The following is a 20,780-nucleotide window of genomic DNA, read 5'->3' as shown; positions in this document are numbered from 1 at the left end:
CATCCAAAGGGAGGAAAACAGAAACCACTAAGTGGTATTATTTGTAGGTTTGGCTTGAGACCAGCGCTGTCAGCAAAACTTATTTGATCAACTGTCAGCAAAACTTATTTGATCAACCACAAAAGAGGAGAGAGGGGAGCACAGAGCAGAGAGAGGCTTTGGATCCACCCAGGTGTTGATAAACAGAAGAACCATGGATGCCGATTCACTAAAATGCCAAGGGTAGCAGAAGTGACATCACATACTTATTCACACCAATTAGGACATCACAGGAAGTGATCTTATGCACCTCAACAGTGGTGAACTTCCACTAAGTGATATAATTGAACTTCAAAGGCATATAGTAAAATAAAGTTACCATAGTTATAGAAAAGATACTAAAGTAGATAACACAATTTAATTGTTTTCACATATATGAAGCAGGATGCTGCAATGTATGTCTGCGGTACAATAACGATCAGCAAAGGAGCATGCCATCATTGGAGCAACCTTCTAACGCTCAAGTACAATCATCATCATCATCCATACAATAATCCAGACATACCCTCAAATGCCCAGACTTAAAGTCTAATGTCAATTTACATCAGTTTATGCCCAGGCAAAACGTACATATACCAAGCCAGAACCTCCTTTTTCTCAGACACAAACTCTATTTTACCAGGTGTAGCCTGACACAACCTCATAAAAGCATGTATGCAGACTCTTCTCTTTCTCACAGTCAGCCTATACACAGGCTGCATGGACCCAAACCATGGGTACATTTATTGTTAGTATAATTATAAATAATGATAACAATTATAATACCAAAGACACAGTTGAATAGCCTGCTGACCAGTTATAAATGTTTTTTTGATCAGTTTCTGTGTTCAATGATTTTTGGCCAAGTGTAAGTAGCATATTTCTAGAAGTAATTTTTTTGTTTATTAGTACAGGGTGCTCTATAAAACTCAAAATTATTTTTATGAATAATAATGATATCATATTAATATATTTTTTTATGCAGCAGTTCGAACCACACTTTTGCAATTTCTAAACAATGTAAATCACAGATATTAGAATTATCAACTCATGATAATACATTTTTCACTCAGTTAATCCTTAAAATGCTGAATAAAGTTGGCCTAAAATACCCACTAGGTTTGTCTTCTGGGTTATTTTTGTACAGGGTGGTAAACTCATTGTCAAAAAAAAAGCTTAGCTCTTTGTTTCAGCACAAGGTAAATTGCAGGTTTCCAAATCTAAGGCAAACCCCCACGAGTTGCTCTATGTTGGTTTTAAAAATAAAGCCCTCAGAGTGTTGACTGACCTGCTCGAGATCTGCTTTGTCTTTTCTAGCAGCAGTGCTAGCCTGGCCCTGCCACACAGCTCTTAAAGCTGTTTGTGCTTTGGTCAGCTCCACTCACATTTCAGCATACTCACCTTCACGGGACGAGGGCACCGGGCAAATGACAACATATCTGTTGGACAGGCCACGTGAAGGGCTCGCTCCCTCCCCGCATGACAAGGCCCGAGCCCGGCCCTCCAGGTGTTACCCACAGAAACCACCCGCTCCCCGACTCATACGGGACTCCTGCCCCCGGACATCTCTGCATCATGGGCCCGAATCACTACCGGCCCCCTCGCCCGGCCTGGGCGCCATCTTGGGCACTGCACCACGAGGCCGCGTGTCCTCCGATCGACCCTAACCCTGGGCCTGGCCAGGCCCCGACATCCCGGCACCACCATCCACCCAGGAGGTGAACGGACCACTTGGCAGGTCAATGGGAGAAAGAAGTGTCGATGGCTCTCCCCCGCCAGGTGCCGATCGCCCCCAGCTCCCCCAGGCGCTGGCTCCACCCCCCTGCTGGGTGTCTGGACTCCCTCATCCTGGACCTCCCGACCTCCAAGTGCGAGGGTCCGGACATCAAAGGGCGCCAGACCTATAACTGGGGCAGCTCCAGAGCAGGAAGGCAGTTGTATCCTGGAGTCGAGAGACGCAGTGAAGAACTCATCCTTGACGGACTACTGGCGCTGCCGTAGCCCTGCCTTGCGAACTACTGTCTTGCCTGCTGGCGCTGCCGCAACCTTCTGAAACCTTCATCCTCGTCGGGACCTGCTGGCGTGGCCGCGGACCGTTTGTAACTACCACCTTCTCGGGACCTGCTGGCTCCGCCGCGGCCCGATCATCTAGAACGCCGAGCTCGAGGATTGTGAGCTAACCGTCTTATCATCGCATCTACCAGATTGGTAACAAGACTGTCCCGCTACCCCTTCTCCCCAAACCAAGAGACTCGAATCGAGGGGACCCCGGAGTCCAGACCTCCTTGTACCATTCCACCGTACTTAAAGATTGCTTATAAAGAACGTTAAACCTTATTTCTGTGTGGTGTACATCTGTGGGGGGGAAGTTACTAGTCTGTACGATCGTTGGAGACGGCTCTCCCCGGAGACCTCTCCCCTTGTCCTCGGCCGACCCTCCCGGTCCGTCTAACATTGGTGGCCAGCGGCGCGATCCGAATCAACGCGTAATCGTACAGAGAGTAGCTCACCCCACGACGAAACCACAATGACAACCAAAGAGAGCGGATCCACCGAGAAATTCCAGATGGAGAAATTGGAAGAGTACAGCCATCGTGAGTTGAAACAATTCTGCATTGAACTAGGTATCGCTACCACCGGTCTGAGTACTAAAGACGATTTCAAGCACGCCATTGAGTCATGGGCAGAAACCGGGGCCGTCAGACCCCCGGACCAAAATGTTGCAGCATCAGAGAGGAACACCACGGCTCCCGAGGAGCGAAGAACGGGTCTCTCGCAGGATGAGATCCAAGAACGAGAAAGAAGCAGACTACATGAACTAGAAATGGCCCGGCTCAAAATGGATGGCGAACTCAAATTAGCCGAACAAAAACTGAACCTAGAACATCTGCGGCTCCGATAAGAACGGGAAGAAAAACAGAGACAAAGAGAACTCGAAGAAAAGAGACTAGCGTATGAACACGAGCGCAAGCTAGCAGAAATAGACTTACGTAAGCAGAACAAAGAATTAGGGGTGCCCGAGCAACCACGCACCCCGGGAGCAACAGAAAAGAAAGTACACATCCCCAAGGATGTCGTTCGAGAATATTTCCGAGATGACGACATACAACAATGGTTCAAGGCCTACGAGATCGCTATGACCTCCCACCGGATCGATCGAAGTGACTGGGGAGCCGGGCTATGGGGGAGGTTCGTCAATGAGGGCCGCGACGCCCTGTTACAGCTCCCAGACCACCTGATGACCTCCTATGACCACATGAAGGCTACCCTCCTCACCCGCTATGGGCTCACACCCGAAATGTACCGCCAGAGGTTCCGAGACTGCACCCGGATCCCGGGTACAACTTGGGTGGAGTATGTGAACTATTTCAGCCGAGCCTTCGAGGGTTGGATCAAGGGAAGCAATGTAACGACCTACGAGCAACTCTTCAATCTCATGGTGTGGGAGCACCTATCTAACAACTGCTTCGTCGAGCTCAGGCACCACCTCCTCGACAGTAAATTGACTGATCCACGGCAGCTCGCCGCCGAGGCTGACCGGTGGGAAATTACCCGAGTGGGCCGGAATGGGCCACATGAACAGAACCGGAACAACCAAGGTCAGCACCGTCCCCGAGGAGGAGGAGGGGGCCAGGGACGAGGAAGAGACAACGCCCCGGCCGCTCCCGCTGCCAGCACCCCACCCCCGGCCAACCGGGGCAACCCCCCGGCGCGCCCGGGGTACAGAGCCAATGTCACGTGTCACCGATGCCAGCGAGTCGGCCACTACGCAAATGACCCGAACTGTCCACAGAACCAGACTCCGAGACCCCGCCAGATGGCTGCCGCCGCCCTGGGGGAAGAACAAATCTCCGAAGAACAAGAGGAGTGCGAGCAAGAACACCAAGAGTGGGAACCAGCCGCCATGGTTCTAGCGTGCCTAGGGGGAAGAGACATGGTCCCGCGGGCCCCCCTACCCGCCAACACCCGGAAGTACAGTCAGTGGGTGAACATTAATGGACGCAGGGCCGAAGCCCTACGTGACACAGGGGCCAGTGTGACAGCCGTCCGCTGTCACCTGGTGACCCCAGAACAGATCCTGCCGAACATTCTCTGCCCTGTCCGTTCAGCCGACAATTCGGAGAGTCTATGCCGGATGGCCTGCGTCCCCTTCGAATGGGGAGGAGTCTCCGGCATGTTGAAGGTAACGGTCCGAGATGATGCCCCCGTGGACTGTCTCCTGGGGAATGATCTTGAGAGTTCCCCGTGGGCCGCCGTAGAGAGAAGAGAGCACCTGGGGATGTTGGGCCTCCCGGACTGGGCGTGCGTAACCACCCGGTCCATGGCCTCCCGTGCCATCCCCCGACCTGAAGAACCAGAATGGCCAGCACCTCCTCCCCCGGTCGCTCCAGCAGAAGGCGCCGACCGGGCCGACCCTCAAGAGCAAACCCCCGAAGGGCTCGCCCAGCCCCAGGACCTTCCCGACCTGGCTCAGTGGCGTCAGGAAGGGGGGCCCACCCAGGAACAGTTTCGTCAAGAGCAGAAGACCTGTCCCTCCCTCGAGGGACTCCGCCAACAAGCCCTCGCCCAGAGCGCAGGGGATACCTCCGGAGCCCATTGGGTCTATTGGGACAACGACCTGCTGTACAGCGAACAGAGAATCGCGGAGTTAGGGGCCAGTCGAGTGCTAGTGGTGCCCCTCCGCTTTAGAGACTTCTTGCTAAACCTGGCCCACGATGTCCCACTGGCTGGTCACCTGGGTCAGGACAAAACCTACAGTCGCCTGGTGACCCATTTTTTCTGGCCCAAGATGAGAAACGACGTACTCAATCACTGCCGGTCTTGCCCCACGTGCCAGGCCAGCAGGAAGAGCGGCCGCAAACTTAAAGCACCTCTGCAACCTTTCCCAGTGGTCACCACCCCGTTCGAGAGGGTGGGAATAGACATTGTGGGGCCCCTGGACCCCCGTACAGCACAAGGACATCGGTTCATCCTGGTACTGGTGGACCACGCCACCCGCTACCCCGAGGCTGTTCCCCTGCGAACTGTGACAGCCCGGGTAGTCGGCTGGGCCTCGATGGGGATCTTCTCCCGGGTGGGCTTTCCCCGAGAAGTCGTCAGCGACCGGGGCACAAACTTTATTTCAAAATACATGAAGTCCCTCTGGCAACAGTGCGGGGTCACCTACCGATTCACGACCCCCTATCACCCTCAAGGAAACGGACTAGTCGAGCGGTTCAACCGCACGCTCAAAGGGATGATTGGGGGGTTGGAAGAGCCCCTCCGTCGCCAGTGGGATGTGCTACTGCCGTGCCTCCTCTTTGCCTATCGAGAAGTCCCCCAGAAGTCCCTTGGCTTCAGCCCGTTCGAACTCTTATACGGACACCCTGTGCGAGGGCCCCTCAGCCTAGTCAAAGAAGGTTGGGAGATACCCCCCTGAAGAACCCTCCAGATGTTTTCAAGTACCTCCTGACCCTACGCAATCAGACCCGGCGATTCAGAGAAATGGCAAAAGCGAACCTGGAGGCCAGTCAGGAAGACATGAAAAGGTGGTACGATCGAAATGCCTCCTCCATCGAATTCGAACCCGGCCAACAAGTGTGGGTGATGTCCCCCACCGAACCATGCGCCTTGCAGGACAAGTGGACAGGGCCCTTCAAAGTGGTCGAGCGCAAGAGCCCTGTCACCTATCTCATCGATATGGAATCTGCACGGAACCCCCTCCGGGTCCTCCACGCCAATAGATTAAAACCCCACTTTGTGCGTTCGGAGCTCAGCCTCCTGATGGCGACCGACAGCGGAGCCGAAGAGGATTCCGAACCACTCCCTGATCTCCTACGGACTCGGGAGAAGGACGGTTCCGTGGATGGGGTCCGACTCTCAGAGGCCCTCACCCCGGAACAGCGCCAAGGCTGCCGGGATCTCCTACTGCAGTTCGCAACCCTGTTCTCCCTCACCCCAGGGGTCACCCCCTGGTGCTTGCACGACGTGGACACTGGAGACAGTCTCCCTATCCGACATCGGGCCTACCGCCTACCAGATCGGGTACGGGCCTGCATCCAAGAGGAGGTGTCCAAAATGCTCACGCTCGGGGTCATCGAGCCCTCAGACAGCCCCTGGGCCAGCCCAGTGGTACTGGTCCCCAAAGCGGCCGCCCCCGGCATCACTCCTGAGCTCCGGTTCTGCGTCGACTACCGGGGCTTGAACGCTGTCACCAGAACCGACGCACATCCCATCCCCCGAGCAGATGAACTAATCGACCGCATGGGAGCTGCCCGCTACCTCAGCATCTTCGACCTGACAGCGGGCTACTGGCAGATCGGTCTCACACCCCGGGCCCAAGAACGATCTGCCTTCTCCACCCCTGATGGCCACTACCACTTCAAGGTCATGCCATTCGGCATGAAGAATGCCCCAGCAACTTTTCAGCGGCTAGTGAACCAGGTCCTGGCGGGACTCGAGGAATTCAGCGCCGCCTACCTGGACGATATCGCTGTGTACAGCCGCCACTGGTCCGACCACCTCAACCACCTCCGAGAGGTTCTGCAGGCCCTCCAACGAGCCGGCCTCACGATCAAGGCCAGCAAATGCCAAATTGGCCAGGGGTCCGTGACCTATCTCGGCCACCAGGTGGGAAGCGGTCTGGTGGCCCCTCTGCAACTCAAGATCGCTGCCATCCAGTCTTGGCAGCCCCCCATCACCCAGACCGAGGTCCGCGCCTTCTTGGGGCTCACAGGCTACTACCGGCGGTTCGTGAGGGACTATGGCAGTATTGTGGGGCCCCTCACGGAACTCACATCCAAAAACCACCCGAAGAAGGTCAACTGGACCCCAGACTGTCAAGCGGCCTTTGAGAAGCTGAAGGCCGCCATGTGCTCCGCCCCTGTGCTCCAGGCCCCCGACTACAGTCGGGAATTCATCGTCCAAACGGATGCCTCCGACCATGGCATTGGGGCAGTCCTGTCCCAGTTGAACCCCGAAGGACTTGACCAACCAGTGGCTTTCATCAGCAGACGTCTCCTGGCCCGAGAGCAACACTGGAGCACCATCGAGAGGGAGGCATTCGCAGTGGTGTGGGCCCTCAAAAAGCTCCGGCCTTATCTCTTCGGTACCCACTTCCGGGTACAGACAGATCATCGGCCCCTGCAGTGGCTAATGCAGATGCGGGGGGAAAACCCGAAACTATTGCGTTGGTCCATCTCCCTGCAGGGGATGGACTTCACTGTGGAACATCGACCTGGGCAAGACCACGCCAACGCGGATGGCCTGTCACGCTTTTTCCGCCTCGACGAGGAGAGTCCCCAAGAGGATGGGTGACTCTCCCCGCCTTCAGCTGGAGGGGACGCATGTTGGACAGGCCACGTGAAGGGCTCGCTCCCTCCCCGCATGACAAGGCCCAAGCCCGGCCCTCCAGGTGTTACCCACAGAAACCACCCGATCCCCGACTCATACGGGACTCCTGCCCCCGGACATCTCTGCATCATGGGCCCGAATCACTACCGGCCCCCTCGCCCGGCCTGGGCGCCATCTTGGGCACTGCACCACGAGGCCGCGTGGCCTCCGATCGACCCTAACCCTGGGCCTGGCCAGGCCCCGACATCCCGGCACCACCATCCACCCAGGAGGTGAACGGACCACTTGGCAGGTCAATGGGAGAAAGAAGTGTCGATGGCTCTCCCCCGCCAGGTGCCGATCGCCCCCAGCTCCCCCAGGCGCTGGCTCCACCCCCCTGCTGGGTGTCTGGACTCCCTCATCCTGGACCTCCCGACCTCCAAGTGCGAGGGCCCGGACATCAAAGGGCGCCAGACCTATAACTGGGGCAGCTCCAGAGCAGGAAGGCAGTTGTATCCTGGAGTCGAGAGACGCAGTGAAGAACTCATCCTTGACGGACTACTGGCGCTGCCGTAGCCCTGCCTTGCGAACTACTGTCTTGCCTGCTGGCGCTGCCGCAACCTTCTGAAACCTTCATCCTCGTCGGGACCTGCTGGCGTGGCCGCGGACCGTTTGTAACTACCACCTTCTCGGGACCTGCTGGCTCCGCCGCGGCCCGATCATCTAGAACGCCGAGCTGGAGGATTGTGAGCTAACCATCTTATCATCGCATCTACCAGATTGGTAACAAGACTGTCCCGCTACCCCTTCTCCCCAAACCAAGAGACTCGAATCGAGGGGACCCCGGAGTCCAGACCTCCTTGTACCATTCCACCGTACTTAAAGATTGCTTATAAAGAACGTTAAACCTTATTTCTGTGTGGTGTACATCTGTGGGGGGGAAGTTACTAGTCTGTACGATCGTTGGAGACGGCTCTCCCCGGAGACCTCTCCCCTTGTCCTCGGCCGACCCTCCCGGTCCGTCTAACAATATCTTTTCCTCCAATATGCACACATACACTGAGAACCCCCATTTTGTTGGTGTCAAGCTTCTAATAACTGTTTCTTGTCACCTGCCAGTTCATTGCTTTTTGCTACACTGCATTTAAGCAATTAACATTGTTGAAAACAAAACCGAAAGCAAAGTGTTAAACGTGTGTGGTAGCTGTAGTTTTGTTTGGTGCTTGAAAGACAAACAGGCAGAACTACAGCGAAATTCTTGTATATTTCTTTTTCAGGATTGTACATCACACAGTGAGCCACGTTTACTGTTTAATGCTGTTATAATCACTAAGTCAATGGGCGGGGAGACGGCCAGGGGAAGCAAAAGGAGGCAAACAACGAGACGCAGCTGTGACCCCTGGCAACCCCTAATTGATGTCCATGAGGAGTAGGGTTTGATTTGGCAGGAGTTGTGTGCCTCCACAGAAAACGTGCTTCCCCTCCATGCAGCTGTGATTATTTCGCTTGTTTTTCCAGCTGCATGAGCCAGCCACAGCATGGCTACTCGGAGAAGGCTCACAAAAACACATAGCATGAAGCTTACAACATGATGGACTCTCCATTTTCAGGGGCACGTGCTCATGGCACAGTGAAAGACTCTTAGATAAGATCATTTATGGTGTTTGTTTCCCTCTGGAAGTAGCACAGATCCCCTTCCTTTTCCATCATTAACTTTAGACTTCAGAGTGCAGTTCTATGTGTTAGAGCAGTATGGGATGCCCAGAGATACAGTAATCCACATGCATTTTTAGGTCTGCCTTGACCTATGTGATCAGCAAAAAAGAGCTTTTAGATTATTATTGCCAGAGTGGTTTAGGATTTAGGGCCATATGTATCAAGCAAATTCGCATTCGCAAATGCGAATTGCGAATGTGAATTTGCTAAATGGTATGTATTAAGCAAAATCTGGTGCAAAACAAGGAATCGCAAAATTTGCGATTCCTTATTTTGCAATTGCATTTAAGGAATCACAAATTTTGCGATTCCTTAAATGCAATGTATGAAGCAAAAAAAAAATTACAAATTCTCCTTAAGGAATCGCAAATTACCACCAACTTCTAGTTGGTGGTAAGTTGTGAATTCCTTAAAAAATGCATATTTTTGCATTTATCAAAGTGCCATGTGACGCACATACATGCCCTTAGGGCATGTATGTGCGCCACTTGTGCACCCATGCATATTTCAGGGGTGCAACAGGGTGTCCTTTGGACACCCCTGCACCCTTGAAATTATTCTCACTTTGTGATTAGCAAATTGCGAATCGCAAAATGAGAATAACTTCCCATTCATTCCTATGGGCCTCCTGGCCCATCGAAATGAATGAGAAAGTATTCCTTAATTGCGATTCGCAATTTGCCAATCGCAATGAAGGAATTTTAAGAAATCACAAAAAAAATGCAATTTTGTACATACATACCTATTTGCGATTCTCAAATAGCGATTTCTTAAAAATCGCTATTTGAGAATCGCAAATCAGGTTGATGATATATATGGCCCTTAGTCACATGTTAGTTTCTCTAACGAGAGGATTTGATTGAGCTGAAGTTGCGTGCTTCCACTTCCTGCTTGTATTGTACTTTGTGGCTTGTGGCAAAGCTTATACACAATGCAACTAGACCGAGTTGATTAAATTGGCAAGCCAATTATCATGGCTGTTGGCCTGATCTGTTTATAATGAAATGTTAAGAAAAAGGCTGTAGGGCTCAAGTATATATTTTGAAAAGCATGTGTTAAAATCAATGGACTTTTAAGGGTGGATTTGTATTATACTTATGGTGACAAGCCAATGAAAAACCCCTAAAGACCTGATTGATGTGCACGGAAAAATTATGCCAGATGCCACAGGTCTGTTTATTTTGAAAAGTTATAACAAAGGCAAGAGGTCTGGCGTATTTATTGTGACCTTCATGTGCTAAAGCCAATAGACCTCTGACAGTGGACTGTTTTCCCACTGTGGTATAGGCTGTAGGCATGTATATGGTTACATGAAATCTCCCGGATTGCCACAGTAGTCGAATGTTTTGGTTAGTCACACACTCTGACAAACCCTTGCTGTAGAAGATTTTCACTTTGATGACTCTTGTTACGGCCTGTTGAGAGGGGTTGTATATTGTATTGCTAAATGTAATTCTATACAAATTTTCTAATTTGAGAACTGTGTGCATGATGGTTGCCAGTTTATGCATACTTCAATATGCCTGTGTCGCAGCCGCGGTCCGTGCAGGTAACAGCGGTGGGGTGGTGGGGCCTTGTAAGGGGGGATTTTGAGGGACAATGCAGAAAGAAAATGAAAGAAATCATCCCTCGACATCCCCCCTCGCGGCCCCACCGCCCCACCACTGTTACCTGCACGGACCGCGGCTGCAGTGTGGGTTATGATGTCAAGCCAATGGTGAAGGCTACGAAGCCTGATTGGTTCACTAGGAAACATTATGTCAGATTCCATATTTATTGTAAAATGCATGAACCCAATTCACAAAGGTAAACTTAGACGTTTGGTCTAAACTTAGGTCAAACGTCTACGTTTACAACTTTGGGAATTCACAAAGGGCATTACGAGTGCTAGCTTTATATCTACATTCGGGGCTAAAAGTGGGGAGAGGATGTGGAATAATGACGAGAGCTGCCGACTTCTGAGCAGGGGAAGCAAGTTCGAGTCTCGGTGCCCGCTCAACTTCCTGTGATTCTGATCAAATTACCTAATCTCCCCGTGCTTACCATAAAGGAATATGTCCTTAACTGGTGCTCATGAAAAATGCCAGTGTTGATGATTAAGAGCCGGAAACCACTGGCTCAAATTAAGCACCGATTGTATTCTTTCTTTGCTTTCTGATATTTGTATTCCTACATCCATACTAATAATATAAAGAGAGAGTCCAAACCTTTGAGGCGGATAATCTCAGGAACCACAGCACCAATCACAACAACCAATACAGCGTTGGAAAGGGCAGTTGCAGCAGAAGGACATAGGCTATGCAGACGTCCACAATATACATTTAAAAGGTAAAAGAACCGTGCCAGCAAAGTAGTCCCTTGTGGGCGTGTCTGCGTTGTGCTGTGGGCGTGTGCTGGGGGCGTGACAAACGCTGGGGGCGTGTGGTACATTCCGCCCTTCATGCCATTTCTTTTATCGTGTGCTAATCCCACCCTGCTCCCTTTAAATACTCCTGCACCCCATAATCATAACCCACCCGTACTCCTTAAAATACCCCTACACCCTTAAACACTAACCCATCTTAACCCTATAAATATACCCTGTACCCCAAAACCCAAACCTATCCCTGAACCCTATAAATACCCCTGTACCTCAAAACCCAAACCTACCCCTGAACCCTAAAAATACCCCTGTACCCCAAAACCCAAACCTAGCCCTGAACCCTAAAAATACCCCTGTACCCCAAAATTTAAACCTACCCCTGAACCCTAAAATACCCCTGTACCCCAAAACCCAAACCTAGCCCTGAACCCTTAAAATACCCCTGTACCCCAAAACCCAAACCTACCTCTGAACCCTAAAAATACCCCTGTACCCCAAAACCCAAACCTAGCCCTGAAACCTTAAAATACCCCTGTACCCCAAAATCCAAACATACCTCTGAACCCTAAAAATACGCCTGTTCCCCAAATCCCAAACCTAGCCCTGAACCATAAAAATAACCCTGTTCCCCAAAACCCAAACCTACCCCTGAACCCTAAAATACCACTGTACCCCAAAACCCAAACCTAGCCCTGAACCCTAAAAATACCCCTGTACCCCAAAACCCAAACCTACCCCTGAACCCTAAAATACCCCTGTACCCCAAAACCCAAACCTAGCCCTGAACCCTTAAAATACCCCGTACCCCAAAATCCAAACCTACCTCTGAACCCTAAAATACTCTTGTACCCCAAAACCACCTCTGAACCCTAAAAATACGCCTGTACCCCAAAACCCAAACCTAGCCCTGAACCATAAAAATAACCCTGTTCCCCAAAACCCAAACCTACCAATGAACCCTAAAATACCCCTGTACCCCAAAACCCAAACCTAGCCCTGAACTCTAAAAATACCCCTGTACCCCAAAACCCAAACCTAGCACTGAACCCTTAAAATACCCCTGTACCCGAAAACCCAACCCTACTGCTGAACCCTAAAAATACTCCTATACCCCAAAATCCAAACCTAGCCCTGAACCCTAAAAAAAACCCTGTACCCCAAAACCCATACCTATCCCTAAACTCTAAAACTACCCTTGTACCCCATAACCCAAACCTAGCTTTGAACCCTAAAAATACCCCTGTACCCCAAAACCCAAACCTAGCCCTGAACCATAAAAATAACCCTGTTCCCCAAAACCCAAACCTACCCCTGAACCCTAAAATACCCCTGTACCCCAAAACCCAAACCTAGCCTTGAACCCTAAAAATACCCCTGTACCCCAAAACCCAAACCTAGCCCTGAACCCTTAAAATACCCCTGTACCCGAAAACCCAAACCTACAGCTGAACCCTAAAAATACTCCTATACCTCTAAAATCCAAACCTAGCCCTGAACCCTAAAATACTCTTGTACCCCAAAACCACCTCTGAACCCTAAAAATACGCCTGTACCCCAAAACCCAAACCTAGCCCTGAACCATAAAAATAACCCTGTTCCCCAAAACCCAAACCTACAAATGAACCCTAAAATACCCCTGTACCCCAAAACCCAAACCTAGCCCTGAACTCTAAAAATACCCCTGTACCCCAAAACCCAAACCTAGCACTGAACCCTTAAAATACCCCTGTACCCGAAAACCCAACCCTACTGCTGAACCCTAAAAATACTCCTATACCCCAAAATCCAAACCTAGCCCTGAACCCTAAAAAAAACCCTGTACCCCAAAACCCATACCTATCCCTAAACTCTAAAACTACCCCTGTACCCCATAACCCAAACCTAGCTTTGAACCCTAAAAATACCCCTGTACCCCAAAACCCAAACCTAGCCCTGAACCATAAAAATAACCCTGTTCCCCAAAACCCAAACCTACCCCTGAACCCTAAAATACCCCTGTACCCCAAAACCCAAACCTAGCCTTGAACCCTAAAAATACCCCTGTACCCCAAAACCCAAACCTAGCCCTGAACCCTTAAAATACCCCTGTACCCGAAAACCCAAACCTACAGCTGAACCCTAAAAATACTCCTATACCTCTAAAATCCAAACCTAGCCCTGAACCCTAAAAATACCCCTGTACCCCAAAACCCAAACCTACCCCTGAACCCTAAAATACCCCTGTACCCCAAAACCCAAACCTAGCCCTGAACCCTTAAAATACCCCTGTACCCCAAAACCCAAACCTACCTCTGAACCCTAAAAATACCCCTGTACCCCAAAACCTAGCCCTGAACCCTTAAAATACCCCTGTACCCCCAAACCCAAACCTACCTCTGAACCCTAAAAATACCCCTGTACCTCAAAACCCAAACCTAGCCCTGAACCATAAAAATAACCCTGTTTCTCAAAACTCAAACCTACCCCTGAACCCTAAAATACCCCTGTACCCGAAAACCCAAACCTACCGCTGAACCGTAAAAATACTCCTATACCCCAAAATCCAAACCTAGCCCTGAACCCTAAAAATACCCCTGTACCCCAAAACCCATACCTATCCCTGAACCTTAAAACTACCCCTGTACCCCATAACCCAAAACTATATCTGAACCCTTAAAATACCCAAACACCCAAAAACATATACCTCAGTACCCCAAAACATATACCCCTATACCCATACTTACCTTATCCAAACATAAAAAAAACATGCTTTTACCATTCATGCATTTACAACTAATTCCGTTGTGAATGTATGCGTGGTAAAAGCATATAAAATGTAATGCCATGTGTTATAATGGCATTGCGGAGTCATGGTACTTTCGTAATGAAAGTATGCGGAGTGATGGTATGCGGAAAGAAAGTTGCGGAATAATGGGTGTTTACCCTCCCCCGGTAAGTACATTGGTGGCACGGCGGCCCACATCTCCAGCAACATACTCTTATTTTTTCACCACCGATTTGAAAAATGCACAGGTCTCTCTCATTGATGGCCAGCACGACATACACTTTTAGACACACCTCCCGCCACAAGTTCTAGAATTGCGAACTTTAGAGCTGGGGAGCTACGTTCGAATCTCGGCATTAGCTCAACATCCTGTGATTCCAGGCAAATCGCTTTGTCTCCCCGTGCCTACCACAAATAAATGTGTTCTTCTGTAATGTAAATTGTGCTCATGCCATGTTGTTGAGTTCGCACTATATAATATTGCAAGGAAAAATAAAGTAGGGAAACTCGAGTTCACACACTACTGAACGCGCACTCTTAAGTGCATCAGCAGTGCACTGTGAATCGGAGCATTTCACAGGCCTGTCACAGATAAGAAATGCTATCAAAACGAAATCCTACAAAACAATATACTACTGGCCGGCAGCAATTCATACCCGGACAACGTCGGGACGGGCTGCTAGTTTTTAATAAAGAGATACAACTGCAAACTGATGAATGCAATCTAATGGTGCACGATTTACCGCCATGTCTGAAATGGAGAAAGATGTTGATATATTGCATAGCATAGTGGCACGGCATGTTTAATGGTTGTCCACACGGTGGCTTGAAACCATTAGAGAGAAGCCAAAAGGGCGTGTGTCGGGTACATGCTTAAATTGTAACATTTTCTGTTCATTCTGGTCTTTGAAGTTCTCATTTCATAAAAGATTGACTAACACTGGAAGTGGGAGGCAGTTGCAAAGAAATAAGCCTCTGTGTTTGGTGTCTCTCTGTCCCTGAATGAAGCACTGTTGCTGCCTGCACTTCTTGTGCAGACGCCGGCATTGCTGATGCCTGCGCCGTATCGGGGTTCAATTTGTATCAGAAGCTTGCCCTGCTGCTTCCTTCGTTGAGCTTGCTTTGTTTTTAAGTGTAGCTGCCCCACTCCTTCCTGTTCAGCCTTTGCTCTATTTCTGATTTAAGCCTGCTGCTCTGCTACTGCCTGTTTTGTGACCTTTCTGTGATAAAAAAATATTTCTTGTGTTCGCCACGCAATTAACTATCAAACCTCCTCAAGAGCCTACGACAGGTATCGACTGTACATGCCCATTCAACAATCATTAGTATGGACAACAAAATGGTCCTGTTAGGATAACAATTTAAACCAGGAAAACATATTCAATCAAACAACAAGCGAGACATAAATTGTCGCAAGACAATTTCTGTGGAAAAACGAAGAAAAAAAATGTAACACCAGAGTTAAAACTGGAGTATATTATATACCTTGGGGTACTTGTATAGCATATAAGTTACTTAAACAATAAAAGCAGTTGCTCCATTCAGTGATAGAAAGTGAGGAAAAAAGTGCTCATGCAATGTGACAAGTGACAAATATTTACAAATCCAGAGGAATGTGAATTGCAGTGCAAACACGCAACTGCACAAAAACTGTCTGGGCTGGGCTCAATATCAGGGTCTGTAGCCTTCAAGTAAGGGTAAAGTTCTGCTCAATCTTGATCCTATTCAAGGATAATGGTATAGTACAGGCCCAAAAATGTATTAGGTGGCTAATCAGAGCATTTCACACAGGTCTTTATCAGGACAAGAAGTTGGGGCAACCTAGAGTCACATGACATGAAACCCCTCACATGGGAGTTGTCTTTGTGAAATGAACAACGACTGTGAGCACTTGCTATGTTCCTGCGAGAAACTGCTGGATGAATGGAAATATCTGCTGAAACATCACTTCAATCGACGAGGGATATGCACACGAAGGAATGCAGTTCTTGCATGTTTTGCATCCCAGGACCCCCAGCTGATCTGTAGTTTTGTGAAATTTATGAAGGAAGTGGAAAAGAAGATGCCAAAAACTAATCTCTAAAGGTTTCGATATAGTTTGACAAAACATAACAGCACCCATCGTCAAGGCTGATTTAAAGAGAAAAATGAGGATACCGGGAAAGCAACAATATTTTACAAAACAAAACTGAATCAAAATTTTAAAAGACTAATCTAACAGGATGAAATGTTGTGCCTAAATGAATCGAGGAACTGTGATTGTGTTTTACTGGTTTTATCAAGCATGTAGTTTAAAAAAATAATAATAAAAAAAAAAATCTTCTTTTACTCTGTTTTTGTATTGCAATGGTTTTAAGTAACTATGCTAAATAAAATTACTTACGTACATAGGAAGACTTGGTTCATCAATCCAAAGTTTCCACCTAAGGTGTACTAATTGTGGGCACTGCTGAGTCAAACCCTTCATCAAGGAATGTAGAATGTGCAAAATGATGACGTATAAACGCATCCCCAGCTTGGTAGCAGCTGGGGATAAGTATATTACCAATGGTTATGAGTATATTGCCAAAACAATGGTTACCACATTTTCTTGTAATGGTACACAACAAGCATTGGCAAAGCCAATAGGCCTCGCCTATACTAGATCCATTGGCTTTGTTGATGTTTTTTTGGCCATATTGAGCAACGGCTGGTCTGCTTTGTATAGGTTTGAAATAAAGGCTTGGCCAATGCTTGTTTTTCTCGGACGAGAGGGACAGTGGAAGCAACAGTGGTGGAGGGGGTCATTGGACAAGACAAGCAACAATGGGGGAATGGGGCGGGGGGTCAAGCAAGATGGAGAGATGGGGAGGGTGAATAAGTCAATCAACAATGCAGGAGAAGGTGCACGCAATGACAACCATGCAACAATGCAGGAGGGGTAGGGGGAACCAGGCAAGAGGGACAGGGAAGGAATGCCAGGGGTGCCGGAATGCGTCATTCTACAACACAGGAGGGGGAGTAGGATGTAGCGAACAATGCTGACGCTGAAACACCGCTAGAGTGGGACACGGCAAGAAATAATGCATAGCGGAATGGGTTAAGGGGAGGTGGGCTTGCAAGTAGAAGAAAAAAGTAGCCCAAGCCAGAGAGCGTGAGCAGCAGAAGGGCACTCACAAAGAAAAGAAGGAGTACTTGAGTTATGCTCTATGAGATGGAGAAACATACAAAGAGGAAATGAATTTGACACAGGCTGACCAAACAGAAGCCAACAAATAAGAGGGACCAATAAGCCAACCCAGTGCTTAATTTGAGCTGGTGGTTTTCGGTGCTCGGCACTGGCACTCAAATGTCAACCCAGCACTTATGACAGCCTGCCACATTGTGGTACTGTTTATCTAATTTAGAGATGAGCACAACAACAGTTGTTTATTAATAGACTATGCATTAAAAATGACTAACACCTGCCTCCCAAGCCATTCCTTTAGTTTTCAGGACTTTGAATAGTTGACATTGCCTCACTTGTAGGAGTGTGATGCTTAGTAGTTGTGCTGGTACGGTTGTTGGCAGCGATTGCAAGGGCAAGGGTTGATCAAGCTGTAGTGGTCTCCTCAGGAGGGCCCTGACAATTATTGTTTTTACAAATTAAGCACTGATCATACCTTACTTGTTTTTATATAAAACGTACATTCCCTTTGTAAAACAATGACTTGTTATTTCAGAAAAATAGTTGAAACTCCCCAAAAACATAAAAATGGTTCACTTTATATGGTATGGTATGGCCTGTCATTTACAGTATGCTATTGTATGGTACAGTAAGGCCTGTCATTGTTTAGTATGGTCTGGTGTTCCCTGTCATTGTATAGTACGGCATGGTATGCTATGGCCTGTCATTGTATAGTATGGTGTTTTAAGGTATCAGATTCCCTTTCATTGTATAGTATGGTATTGTGTGGCCTGTCATTGTATAATATGGTATGGAACGGTAAGGCCTGCCTTTGTATAGTATGGTATGGTATGGCATGGTGTGGCCTGTCTTTGAATAGTATGGTATGGTTTGACCTGCCATTGTATGGTATGTTATGCTATTGTTTGCGTTGGCCTGTCATTGCATAGTGTGGTATGTCTGTCACTGTATTGTATGGTATGGCATGGCCTGTCATTGCATGTCCTGTCGTTGTATGGTATTTTATGGCCTGGTATGGCTTTGTATAGTATGGAATGGCACAGCCTGTAATTGTACAGTTTGGTATTGTATGGCCTGCCTTTGTATAGCATGGTATGGTATGGTATGGAATGGTATGGTGTCAATGTATAGTATGATATAGAATGGTTTAGCCAGGCTTTGTATAGTATGGTATGGCATGGAATGGTATGGCCTGTCATTGTATAGTATGGTATGGTTTGACCTAGAAGTTATGGTATGGCCTGTCATCATATTTCTTTTCTTCAGTTTTATATAGCGCAAACTCGACCCGGCAGTATCAGAGCAGATAACATGAGCGCCAGTTGCATTACAGATGGACATATTAATTTATTTTTGTTAGGCATGAGGAGATTAAGTGATTTGCTCGGAATTACAGGATGTTTTAGCCTCCCGCCAGACTCGAACCTTGTTCTCCAGCTTCAAAGTCGGCTGCTCTAGCTGTTAAGCCACATATTCTGTATGGTATGATCTATTATTGCACAGTATGGTGATATGGCATGGCCTGTCACTGCTTAGTATGGTATGATATAGTATGGCATGGCATTGCATGGTATGGCATGGCATGGCCTGTCATTGTTTAGTATAGTATGGTACGGCCTGTCATTGTAAAACATGGTATGTTATGTATGATCTGTCATTGTATAGAATAGGTATGGCCTGTCACTCTATATGGTTGAGTATGGTATGACCTATCATTGTATGGTATGACATGGTATGACATGGTATGGTACTTCGGGGTCCGAAAATTGAGGGTACTCGCAGGTTTCAAATGGTTGCCTGGCGGATAGGGCGGTGTGTCAAATCGCTTTCACCCCCATCCCACGACCCATGGTGCACCGAGTGTTAGCACCTTTTAATCAACTCAGTTCCTCTCCTAATGTGAAGGAATCATCCTAGTGTTTTTACAATTTTTAACACTAGCAACCCCAGGTTAGGGTGGTCCTTAGCGCGCCCATACCACTGGGGTTCTCCACTACACTACACTGGTCCTGACGAAAGCCTGACAAATTGTCCATTTAGAGTGCAGAAACATGTTGACCACACCTCGGGGATAAAAAATGACTTTTAATTTGGTCCTTTATCCTACACTTTTTGTTTTTATTCATGTCTACTTGGCAAAACCAATAAACTATTGTTTGACACAATTTGGACATTTTTAAATTCACCTATCTCGCCCTTCACCATCACCTAACCAGCTCCGCAGTAAACTGGTGTTGCAGCACACTAGGGTGGCATTCGGCCACTCCTAGTGGGGCCCGATGATAAAGCTTGTCTCCAACCAGGTTGGTGAGTGAGGGCCTTCCGAACAACCTCCAGTGGTTTTCATTCACAGATAATTTCTACAGTGAATGTAGATACATGCTTGGTCTTCTCTTATTGCTGATACACTCCTTTGTTGTTTTTTATGGTATCGCATAGTACAATGTATGGTATGGTATGGCTTTTCATTATATAGTACTGTATGGTATGGTTTGGCTTGTCATTGTATAGTATGGTATGGTATGGTATTGTAACCTTTGTTACAATGTACTCATTAAGCTACGGTTGAAAGCATAATAGAAAGTGCCGAACAAGCATAACCAAGCTTTACAATATAACGTTATTTTTGTGCTAGTATGTTCTAACCAACTCGTAACTGTGCAAACATAAACCACACTCTGTTTTTTGAATAAACATTTTATTTGTGCCCAAGACCTCCTACAAATCATGAAACACGTACCAAAAAATCACGTTGTTAGAAAATAAACGTCTGATTACTTAATAACTATAGCGTGAACGCTCTTAAAGTATTTTGAAATCATTGTGAAAAGCAGCCCTTAGCAATCTGTGAGTTACTGTGGGCGGCTGGTGTTGGTATGCTGCACCAAAGAGTATAAGGAGAAAGGATAGAACGTAAAAGGGAACAAACAAGAACACAGGAAATCAGCGATAGCACAAAGCGAATAATGGGGCATATTACCAACAACTAGCGATATTGGTTTAGCGGCGATATTTTTATGGCCGAGCTGCGGCGATTTTTATCGCTTAGGAACCTTGCTATTGTCAAGGTTTATCTCCTAAGCAACAAAAATTGGCCGAAATGCATGAATATCGCTGAAAAGTCAGCGATATTCATGCATTACCGAGCGTATGCTCTTAGCCATGTTATCCACCTACCATTGGATAACATGGCTAAGAACTGCTCAGGGGCAGGTGTTAGCTTTTGGAGATATTCGCGCTTGGCACGAATATCTCCAAAAGTTGGTAATAAGAGATAGCGATGTTAGCGACTGTTTCCAGTCGCTAACATCTTGGCACGCCCCCTTTGCATCCTCATCCTCCTCCCCATCTTCATTCTCAGTGGAGAGGTGGATTAGGTCAGGGTCTCCTCTGGTTCCCTCAAGGGGAGGCATGCCTCCTTCTGGATTAGAAGGGCTAAGAAG

This window comes from Lissotriton vulgaris, chromosome 7, assembly GCF_964263255.1.
Source record: "Lissotriton vulgaris chromosome 7, aLisVul1.2, whole genome shotgun sequence".
NCBI classification, from domain to species: Eukaryota; Metazoa; Chordata; class Amphibia; order Caudata; family Salamandridae; genus Lissotriton; species Lissotriton vulgaris.
The sequence above is the reverse complement of the archived record's forward strand: the minus strand, read 5'-3'. Positions refer to the sequence as shown.